The 12,365-nt window shown below is 31.1% G+C and overlaps 1 long non-coding RNA gene and 1 other non-coding gene across 2 annotated transcripts; one reads left to right on the top strand and one right to left on the bottom strand.

Annotated features, from left to right (window-relative positions):
• Window positions 1–2,573: 2,573 nt before the first annotated feature.
• TRNAC-GCA (transfer RNA cysteine (anticodon GCA)) lies at window positions 2,574–2,645 on the bottom strand. The gene has a single exon. It is a non-coding gene; the product is annotated as a tRNA-Cys (tRNA).
• Window positions 2,646–9,097: 6,452 nt separating this feature from the next.
• LOC132626238 (uncharacterized) lies at window positions 9,098–11,042 on the top strand. The gene is made up of 2 exons (XR_009577208.1): window positions 9,098–9,523; window positions 10,563–11,042. It is a non-coding gene; the product is annotated as an uncharacterized LOC132626238 (long non-coding RNA).
• The last annotated feature ends 1,323 nt before the right edge of the window (window positions 11,043–12,365 follow it).

Below are 12,365 nucleotides of genomic sequence, written 5' to 3'. Positions count from 1 at the left end.
GAATGGTCTTCGGATGAAAATACTCCACTTGAGAAGAACCCCAACTTCAATACTAAAGAAGTTCTTGACTTGTATCAACCCTAGTGAGCATCCACACACTTGGTTTTCTTGATCCTTGGTGCTTGGTCTTTGATTTTTCCTTGGATATGTGTTGATATGGTTTGGAGAGGGTTCTAGAGGTCTTGAGAGAGTTGGAGAAGATGAAAAATGAGAGAAATGAATTTGGAGGTCCTCTCTTATAAAATTAAAAAGCTGCCCGACGAGGATTATACGGTCCGTATAAGTGACCATATAATACCTCCAGTGAAAGAACCCTCTCTGGACAGGTTATATGGTCCCTTATACGGACCGTATAAGTGGTCGTATAACTCACAATTTCCGAAGTTGATCCCGTTGTTTCGTTTAACTTCCAATCCTTATGGAACCTTCTTGACACTTGTATACTACTTCATTAACCATCTAAGGAGCCTTATAACTTCTCCTTAAGCATTCTAAATCGACATTAGTTCGGTTGTTACGAAATCTTTCCGAACACAACTTATAGTTAACCTTCCTTTGACGAACTTAGTTTCACTAATTCATATAACTTCAAAATCTTATCGTACACACTTTAAAGCCACCAAATACCCTTCTTATAATCATAAGAGCCTTATGTTCACCTTAAGCTCGCGTCAGTCTATTTGCAACACAACGACATGAAATTTCCGAGGTGTAACAATAATTTTTAAAAAAAAATTAAACTTTTTTTTGGCTCAAAGGCTTACAAAATTACCTCAATTTTTGAGTATGAAAGTTATATGAAATGTGTAAGTGTGACCGAAATTTTTAATATAATTTTCAGACACAAAATTGTGAGCGAAAACTTTAAGTCTTGAATATTATATGAAAGTTGTTACAATGTTGTTGTAGTTGTATTAATTTTCCAGAAAGCTAATATGAACATTAATGTGAATGAAATTCTAAGTCTTGAGCGAGATATACACATTTCATACTATTCTCATACATAAAATTTTGAGCGTAATGTTTAAGCCTTGATCGAGATATACATATTTCATACGTTTTTCATACATAAAATTTGAGCGAACTTTATAAGCCTTGAGCAAGATATACACATTTCATGCACAAAAATTTGAGCAACTATTTTAAGTCTTGAATGTTGTATCAAAGTTGTATACAATGTTGTTGTAGTTGTATTAATTTTACAGAAATCTAACTTGAACTTTATATAAGAAAATGTGAGTGAAATTTTAAGCCTTGAGCGAGATACAAATTTCATACTGTTTTCATATACACAATTTTGAGCGGATTTTTTTAAGATTTGAACGAGATATACACATCTTATACATCTTTCATACCGTTTTCATACACTAAATTATGAGCGAACTTTTTAAGCCTTGAGCGAGATATACATATTTCATACAACTTTCATACATAAATTTTTTAGCGAAAAAAGTATTTTTTTTTTAAATAAAAATAAAAAATTTATTATTATTATTATTTTAAAATAAAAGCATGTTTTGTATAGGGTTTGTAATGTTATGTTTTGTAAATAGGAAACTATCGTCAAGTTTTGCTATGAACTATGACTAGCTCATTTGGTAAGATTGTTTAAGAATTGAGAATATTTTGATAATTTTCACAACTTGTGGGATTTTTATGTCTATAAGAAAAAATACAGCTTAAGAAATTCAAATTGCACGTCCAAATATGATTTCAAATCATGGTTTCATCTCATGGTTCAAACCATGTCCAAACGACTCCTAAATATGTATATATACACTTTTCCCTTATCTAAAAGATAAATTCAAACTATATGATTTTGAAATTTTATACTTTGATATGTTCCTCTTAGGGGTTATTTGGTACCAGACGCAACTGTATATAATTGATACCAGACACAACTATATATAATTGAAAATTTTCATTCGACTCAATCTTCTGTTCTATATGTCGTCAAGCTATTCTTCTCACTAGTTTATCCTATGTACTGAAATTATTATTATTATTATTATTATTATTATTATTACTACGGAAAAGGATTAAAATTATATTTGTACTAACACACATAGATTACTTTTGCCCTTCATTAATAGTTGAGTATTCTTTTGTCCTTGCCGTTACAAAAGTGGCACACATTTGCCTTATTTTTTTTTCTAGAATCACTTTTGTTCATATTTTCAAATCGAGCAAACGAAATCTTAAAATCGACTTTCCATTTGAATTTTCAAAAAGGACATTTTTACTTTTATTAACAAGCTCTAGATTTCCATAACGAGCAAACTAAATCTTAAAATCGACTTTCCATTTGAATTTTCAAAAAGGACATTTTTACTTTTATTAACGAGCTCTAGATTTCCATAACACTTCCCCTTTGATAGTGCACTCCACATATATTGGTCAATAGAAACTTGACTCGTCAAAAAAAAAAAAAAAATTAAAGATTAGAGATCAGAAATCAAATTTAGCATGTTGGTCATCTCATATATAGTCGTCAGGTACTTTAATAAGCAAGGAGGGGATTTTGAAACAAGATATAAACAAAAGCTAGTGGAAAAAATTTAGATAAAAATTTTAGGGCCCAACCGGGTTCGAACCGGTGACCTCTTGATCTGCAGTCAAATGCTCTACCACTGAGCTATGGACCCTGGTTTGTACTCGCTGATTCAAAGAGTTTTATTATTTTTAACATTGTTCCTCCTCTGGTCAAATGATGACACTAACAAAAAGCCGAAGCTCTTTACAGGCACAGAACATCAGACTCGTATTTTATCATTTGCCAAACTTACCGATATGTGCAGTTCGGCTAAACTTATTTATCAATATGGCCGAAATATACAAAACTTGCGCACTAATAATGTATATTATATGTATATTATATATATAAATATATGATACCTATACAATTTGTCATATTTCATAAACTGGATCACCTAAAAGCATTGTGCTGTAATTTTTCCTTTATCTTATGCCCTTGTACTTCTACAATCTCAACGTGGTAATACACCGGCAAATTGAGAAAGAGAGAAGAAAACAAGCTGCCGTCTTTATTCTTAAGAATAAGTAAAGTTATTACCAAAAAAAGAAGAATAAGTGAAGTTGTACCATAGGAACTTGGCTACTGAGGACTACCAACATAGAAAGTTTTGAACACCCTTAATAAGAAAATCATGTTGTACATATAAAAAATTATACTTTGTATGTATGTTTAAAATCTTTTTTATACATATATATTAAATCATGAACCCCCATAATAAAATACTGGTTCCATCACTGCTTCGCTAACAAAAGTCACTAGTCACTACAGGACTAATTGAAAGAACCTAAAGTGCAATAAGCTCTAGCTGCTTACAAGAACATTTAAATAAGTCCTACTCCTACTAGAGCTTCAAAATTTAAGTTTATAACTAGCAAAGTTGGAAAATTTAATTTATTACATTTAGTTATAAATTCAATTTACACTTCCTAGCAGAACCTTTTTTTTTACCCCCAATAACCAAATCCTATTTTGAACTCCCAATCGCATAAAAACAGAAATTTCAATCAATAATCCACACCGTAACAAAATATAATATTCCACTACCCCGTCACCCCCACCAACCCACTCTTATCCCCCAACCCCAAAAAATTAAAAATCCCAAATGGTACATTAATGTATGTATATAAACAGAATATGGTATATTTAAACGTATTTTGATGGTATATAATAGTAGAAACAATGGTATATTAGTGGTATATTCAGAGAAACATATCAAATATGTAATGTATTACGTATAGGTATACTTAATATACACCTTTAATATATTCTCACATGGTATATATGGTATATTATAGTATATAAAAAATTGTCACATAAATATTATATACGTACAACATAAATATACTATATACTATAAAACCGAAAATAAGGATCACATTCAACAAATTAATGGATTCTACAATACATTTAGCGGGTAAATTTCACAGATAGTCACTTAACTATCACTTTTTTTCCACAAAAGTCACTTAACTATCATTTCTAACACATAAGTCACTTAACTATCACTTTTTTTCACAAAAGTCACTTAACTATCGTTTCCAACACAAAAGTCACTTAACTTTGAGTATACTAACACAAAAGTCACTAAACCACTTTACGGTGAATAACTCATGTTTTACTCTCTTTTTTTTAAAAAAAAATCTAATAAATTAAAAATTACTTAAAAAGGCTCAACCCAACCCAAAAAATTTACTCCCTCACTCCCATTTTATGTGACACCTTTTGGATTTCGAGATTCAAACAAGTGTTTCTTTGACCGTAATTTTTTTTATATATCTTTTAAATATTTTGAATTGTCAATTATCGTGACTTAAAGTATTTTTTTACGTAGTTTTCAAATATATACCTTTTATTTTAAAAAAAAACTTAAAGATCACATGCCTAAATTCACGGTCAAAATTAAACTGTTTTGACTCAAAATCTGAACCGTATCATATAAATTGGGACAGAGGGAGTAATAATTAATTTTGGGTCGGGTTGGGTTGAACCTTTTTAAGCATTTTTTAATTTATTATTTTTCAAAAAAAAAAAAAAGAGTAAAAGATGAGTTATTCACCATAACGTGGTTTAGTGACACCGGAAAGTAGTTTAATAACTTTTGTGTTAGTAACTTAGTTTACTCAAAGTTAAGTGACTTTTGTGTTAGAAATGATAGTTAAGTGACTTTTGTGGAAAAAAACAAGTGATAGTTAAGTGATTTTTGTGTTAGAAACGATAGTTAAGTGACTTTTGTGAAAAAAAGTGATAGTTAAGTAATTTTTGTGTTATTTACCCTACATGAAAAGTTCAGGATGTGCATCAAGTTTACTCTTGTTTGTCAAGCTCGAGTTGAAAAAGCAAAGTTGTGGGAATTTTGTGAATAAATAAGGAGTAAAAAATCTTGTTTGTTAACTTAGGAGGAATGTAGGGAGACAAAAATGTTAAAATCTTGTAAAAAGAAGAGAAAAAAGTCGTGGTTAGCGTTCACGGAAGGAAGGAGGCAGAAATATTGGAGAAAAAGAAAAGAAAAATATAAAAATAAAATGCTTAAGACATAAAAATGAATAAGTTAAATAGGTAAATAAGAAAATAAATAAGGAAATGGATGACAGATGATATCTCCAATAGATGAAAAGGAAATTGGTGGTTTGCAGGCGATATGGGGTAGGCCTGTGCACGAATCGGTTCGGTTCGGTTTTGGCCATCATCGAGTTAAAATTTTGAATTTCGACTTTCTAAAATTCTCAACCAAACTCGATCCATTCTAGGTTCAATTTGATTCGTTTTTATTGTTTCGGTTCGGTTACACAAATCGATTTGTTCGGTTTATTCGAAATTTAAACAAGCAACTATTTCATTTCAGTTTTAGAGTAAATATAACAAAAAATAATGAGATCCTAAACTTGCAGCCTTATAACCAAGACATTAACCAAGAAAAAATCATAAACTTGCAAGCATAATAGCATATAAATAGCAAAACAAGAGTTTGACAACTTGTGCAAGCATACAAATCTGCCAACACCACATTACATATACCAAATTAGTCATATTAGTCACTAGTGGCATATATATTCGGTTTGTTCGGATCGGTTCGGTTGATAATTGAAGCAAACCGTATCCGAACCGTTAAACCGTAATATTTTACAATTGCATTTGTAAATCGAAATCGAATTGTATTATCCAAATTAAATTATCCGAATTGTTTCGAATCGGTTCGAAAATTCGGATTGAACCGATTTGTGCACAGGCCTAATATGGGGGAAGTATAGGTGAGAAAGTACTAGTGATTTGACTTTTGAGATGGTTTTAATAGAGGTGAAGCACCGGAGAAAGTAATGTAGGAAAACATATAGGGTGCGGGTAGGCCTGGGTGTCGAGTTAAGCCAACTGACCCAACTGAACTAAGTTTAATCGAGCTTTTTACTATACAGAATCGAGACGAGCTCAATCGAGCTTTTCTAAAATATAAACGTGCTCGAGACGAGCCGAGCCCCAATTGGCTCTTCAATGTTTAGCTTTGCATAGTGATATGCTATTAAAAAAAATTAAATTTATAATAAATTGATTAATTAAATAAAATATAAGCATTACTAGTTTAAAGTAGTAATTGCATTCAAGGGCAATTGCATTACGTGCATTATTAGTCTAAATTAGAATTCAAGTTTAGATGATGTTAACTTAATATTGAACATACAATTAACTTTCAGATGAAAGGCAAAAAACAAAAAAATAAAAATAAAGCAACAATAAATTCAAAATTACTATACAATATAATTTTTTTAAAACTTGGAATTCTTCAATTTATATATTAATTACATTTCGAATCACTCATAAAGTAGTAAGTAATGATGTCAATAAAAAGTTTAACTACATCATATTAATTAAAGAAGTACAAAATTTTAAATTTATCTGATAAATAATAATTATTGAATTGACATATTGCTAACTTAATTAAGATTAATGGATGAATTTTAATTTTTAAGTAATTATTGTTTGACCAAAGCGAGCAATCAGAGCCCAAGCTTTACTGACCTAAGCTAATTTTTGACCAAAATCAAGTCAAGTCGAGCCCTGAACCGGCTCAACTTGTTGCCCAAGTCTAGGTGTAGGAGGTGGATGATGGGGTTGAGGGATGGGGTAGAGAGGTTGTGAGGCTATGGAGGTGGGATCGGGGGCGGGGTGTTGCAGGGTTGACAATTAATGTGAAATGTTATTTATAAAACTTGTTTCTCTAATTCTATTAAGGAAGTCATTTCCTCATTTAAAAAAAAATATATTTTCCTAAAAAAAGATGATTTTTTACATTTGAAGATGGACCTAATCTGAATTGTGACGAGAGAAGCTCTGACATCAACAAATGTTCTTGAATCTTCTCCGACGAAGCTCCGGTGGCAATGGAAAGTTTGAGACATAGGAGAGAATCTAGGGCTTAGTTTGGTTGATGTCTCATATGAGAATTAGGAAAGTGACTTTACGCTTTCCTATTTACTTTTGTTGCTTCACTTTTTTCCCTTTGTATATTATTTATTTTAATAAAATAAGCCACTAACGGCTACTTAGTGGTAATTAAATTTTAAAAATAATTTTGACAACCAATTATGAAAAAAATTTATAATATTTTCTGCCATACCAAACACAGCTTAAATCCCTTGATTTTTTTTTTTTTTGCTTTCACAAACCTAGAGCCCATTTAGATTAGCTGAATAAAAGTGGCTTTTAAGCACAAATGCTTAAAGTTATTTTATAAATAAGCAGTTACGTGTTTGGATAAAAGTGATTAAAGGGTTTTTAGAAATAAGGGTAGTATTGGAATTAACAGAAAATATAAGGGATAAAAAGGTAAAGTTATTGGTCAAACTAAAATGGCTTTAAAGCCAAAAAAAAAAGGGGGGGGGGGGGGGGGGGGATTAAGCAACTTCCTAGTTTTGACTTATTTTAAGCACTTTTTAACTTAATTTAAATTACTTTTTAATTTTACCAAATACTCAAATAAATTTAAAATGGTTTATAACCTGATTTGACCAACGTATAAGCCTGCTCCTAATCACAAGTTGACTATCAACTCACTGGGAGAAGCGTAACCACAATATTATAACTTTATACTAGTGACATTTGGCTTACATAAAAGTTTATATTTGCAATTTCTTCGTGGCTACTCTTGCTTTTTGTTTTGTTTTTGTAACATTGTATTAGTGTTAAAAGTAGTTCGCCAATTTTTGAATATTTCTAAAATATTAAATTATATAAAAAGTTTTTATAAGTTAAAAAGTAATATTTTTCTTAGAATATATTTTAGACTATCCTTTTATTTTAAAACAAATGCAAGCACCATAGCTTTTCTACTAGTATTTATTTTAGTGAGATTTTTTGAAATTAAAGTCTTTAATGATCCAAATTGAGTTTTACTATACGTTGGATTAACCTTATCATTTTTTCTCAATTAAACTCATGTTGGCTAACCCATTTTTGCAAAAAATAATACTCACGTTTTCAAGTGTTGTCAAAAAATTTTGATGCTACAAATATTATTGTATGATGAAGTCAATGAAGTTAACTTATAAATAAAGATAGCATTTAGATTAAATAATTCAAAGTCTTGATATGACAAAATACTTTTGTAGATGTTCCTTCAAATTAAACCATAGAAAAGAAATTGAAAAATGAAATTTTTTATTTTCTTACTTGATCTTTCCTTTTCCTTAAAATGCATGCTAAGAAATGATGTAGGCTACTCCCATTTCGCTCACCGCTACCACGGGAATCGCTTTTGCTTTCTTTTCCTCTGTTTTTAAATATTTCTTAATTTAATTTTTTTTATTCAGAAATCTATATTGTAATTTCTTAAATCTGTATGGAACTTTAGCATTTCATGTTTAACTTAACTATTTTATCCTAAATTATGTAAAATGTGATTATCCCATATTTTGTAAAACATTTCTATATCCAAAAAAATGTGAAAAATTCGCTCTTGTTTACAATGGTTTAAAGCTTCAATTAGGGGTAAAATGAACAAAAGAATTGGCGGCATACTATGTGTTGACACCCAATTTTGTCCCGCCTTTCATCCAAAATATTTATTTGCGCTTCTAATAGTTTTGACAACTTAAGAATAGTTATTTATACTTTACTACCATTATTAGCTTTCTAGTAATATCGTCGTTTTTCATTGTCCTACTATAGTCATTAGCTATTATCATTTTATTACCGTTATTACTATTATTATTATTATTATTATTATTATTATTATTATTATTATTATTATTATTATATTGCATCACTTTTAACATCTTACGCATCACATTTATTGTATATATTTACACGATGGCATTTACTTACTTTTAAACTTTAAAAAATATTATTGCGTGGCTATTACGATATCGTATAATTTTATTTGAGTACTAATAAATATATTTTCATATTAGGTAATACTTTAGCACACGTTAATATATAATTAACCAAAGAAGTGTCTTTCATCTTAATTTAGGAGCCCAAATAACTATAAGGAAGAAAGTATATTAAGTCCAAAATAAATAGGCTTCATACTAGCCCAATTCATATAAAATATGATCCTAATAGCCCAAAGGAGAACCCAATCGACACAGCCCATTCTACATAACTTTTCCACGTGGATGCCACGCAAGCGCCATGTCAGTGCCACACGGTCAGAAGCATACAAAAATCCGAAATTCCTCATTATTGTAAGATACCCATTTTGCCCTCACTTAATCCACGTAAACATCCCAAAATACCCTTGAGTCCCTAAAAATCTTAGGGTTTTCTTTTTTGTTTGCCTCTCACCCGCCACCTTCCTCCTTCTCTGCCATGGCAGCAAAAAAAACTCTTGGCATTTTTCTCCATTTAACAATTGTTTGACCTTCATATCCCACAAGCAAAGATCATATATCCATTCCAAGAAAACCTTTGTAAGGGTAAAAACAAAACAATTCAGAGATGGCTGACAAAGCAATTCAAATTTCTTTCCTCTTTTCCATTATAGAACAAGGCAAGGTAAAAGGTTTACATTTTTACTTGATGCGTTTTCACCATATTTGGCATCAAGACCTCTGTCCCCCCGATTTTCTCTTCCATGTTGCCTCAGATCTACCAGAGAGGCCATTTTGAAACTCAAGAATTAAGCTTAAAAATCCCGCCCAAAACGTCCTAGAACCCTAATCCTATTCTATAAATACCAACGTTTGAGACCATTTTGGGGGGGGGGGGGGGGTTTGAGCAGCCACTGTATCTCACTCTAAAAAAAAACAGCCACATATCATATTTCGTCTTTTCTGTTTGAAACTTTTGGTTGATCGAAGCGGATTCGGGACCTAAAAGCCCTAGTTTGCTGCACCCGAAAAAGGTTCGGTTCAAAACCAGCTTTAAGTGTGTTAACAACAAATTGATCCCCAGTGAAGTCACCAGCACGTTGAGTAGCAAGGTCACCCCCCTACTTAGCTAAACATGTTATTTCCCAGTTTTCTTCCCTGTTTGGGTTAAATCTCTTAGAATCTAAGTATTATTTTACAAATGCTTCTTGAATTCAGTCCAAATGATTTCAAAATATACTTGCTGCGTCTTTTAAGTTACTGAGATTATGCTCAAGTATTGATCTCAAATTTGCTTGATTACCCATGTGTGTTTAAAATGGTAAAACAACAACCTATCACTTAAACCAAAACTCAACTTGGCCCTCTAAAGAGATATAAATTTCAAACTCTTTGTCGCTTGTCTTAATGTGCTATGAGAATGGAAAGAATGCTGTCATGTATGTTTAAGTTTAAAATGCCTTCCATGCTCCAGCATTTCTACAAATTATAATACTGATATCTAAGATGTTGTTTAGAGTAATCTCTCACTGTGCTGTAAAACGAGTACTTTTTTTTTATTTCGTAAAAGTACTTTCTAGTATCATGTTGCTGCCCACTAAATGTGGTATTTTTGACCTTTTTGCTGCTCTCTCATTGACTTTGATTGAGAAATGATTGGTTTAAACAGTCTCTATTCAAATACTAATCTTTATCTCCCTTTCTTTGCATGTACACTTTGGAAGCAAAAAATGGAGTCTTCATAAAAGACTCTCAATGCCACAAGGAGTCTCATTTCGAGACTCGATATTGCCGCTAGATTTAGACCCGCATCTATTCTACATTCGATTCTCTCCTCTCTTGAAAACATCCGAAGAGAGGAGAAAGGCGCTCTGTTGCATTCTTTAGCTCGTCTTAGGATCAATTAACTTTTTATTTTCCTAGCTGTGAATGTTTGTTATTGGCTTAAGATTGTCTACTGAGAACACTTAAATTAGAGGGGGATATAGGGAATATTAATTTAGTGAGTATAGAAAGTAACACTTTCCAGAACACTACTCTGAGCTCAATTTTTAAGAGTCTCTTTATTATATGAGTCGATTTTTTTTTTTTTTACTTAGACGAATAAGCATTTGTTTTAAAAGCTAATTTATTCTAAAATGTTCAAATGAAAGCAGTTTTTCGCTCAATTTGAAAGACGAGCATTTGGTCACTTTAGTAGGAAATATGTCTCTTTTCTTTATTCAAGAGGTCCAATTTTATTTTAAGAGAATGATCCCTGAATGGTTTTTCTTTATCTCTAGCTCAAAGATGTATCATGTCAAAACTTTCTAAAATTAATCTTTTCTAGCTCACCCTTGTTTTTTTTTAGCACTTGCAGTTTAGCACCATATTTTGGGTCCATTAGGCCCACCATTTCCTTAAAATATTAAATTAACCGGCACTAATTTCCTTGGCATTTCAATGAAAGTACCTTTTACAGCCAAGTTCCTCGCAAGCAAGTAAAACATTTTTTTTATTGCAAAACGAATGCCTTCAATGCTCTTTCTAATACATTCAAAATCGGGTTTTATCTAATTTGAACTTCTTTTGGGAATGGACTTTACATTCACCTCTTGTGTTTTAGATGTTGGCATTATCCTTTTAAGCTAATCTGCACTTAGCTATTATAGATAGTATATTTTTAAAATTGTTTAGTGGTATATTCTAACTCTTTTTTTAATTAACCTAAGTTTGGTCGGTAACCGTGTTTAATGGATTCTAATGGATGCTTAACACCTTTTCATTAGGATATTTAGAACCTTTACCTAGAATTTATTAGGCTCGTAAGACCTTGAAAAATGGAGTTTAGTTTAGCTTTATCCTAGTTAATAATTAGGTGTCCTAATTCACCATTTAAAATAATTAGGTGGCGACTCCTTAAGTTAAATAATTAGAAATCACCAATATGTTGTACTTTGCTTTGATCCGGTTAAAATGGGGTATAACACTATGTGTAAATGAGAGTTGGAATTATACATCATCTTCTTTAATTATACGCATTAGTGTCAATAAGCCATAATACCTCAAACTTGTTTCTATTGATGTGTATAATTAAAGAGAAGACATATTTTATGTGGTTAACTTATCTATGTAATGATCTGGTCGATTGATAACACGCGTAAAACTTTTTCAAATTTTGAACCGAAAGGATTTAATTTAAACATATTATCACGTGTTCAAGTGTTCAATTAAAAATGACCATAAATCGAGTGTCTAAATATAATGTACTGATAAGCGTAGGGGCTCATCGATAAATTCAACAATTATTTTTTATCATGTGGGATAATATTAATTTATTAATTTATTAATATAATAATAATAAATAGAGTAGAACCTGTTATCAGTTTTTTTTTTTTTTTTTAGTTTGACGTTGAAATTGATCCAAATGATGAGCTGGACAGCACCTTATGAGAAAAGATCAGTATGATTGACGAACACGTGGGGTTTTAACCAATGGTCCTTAACATTGTGGAAGGACCAATTATCCTCCGTGCGGACGATAAAAA

Source organism: Lycium barbarum, chromosome 2 (genome assembly GCF_019175385.1).
Source record: "Lycium barbarum isolate Lr01 chromosome 2, ASM1917538v2, whole genome shotgun sequence".
Taxonomy (NCBI): domain Eukaryota; kingdom Viridiplantae; phylum Streptophyta; class Magnoliopsida; order Solanales; family Solanaceae; genus Lycium; species Lycium barbarum.
Note: the sequence above shows the minus strand (reverse complement) of the source record. Positions and strands in the feature narration are given on the sequence as shown.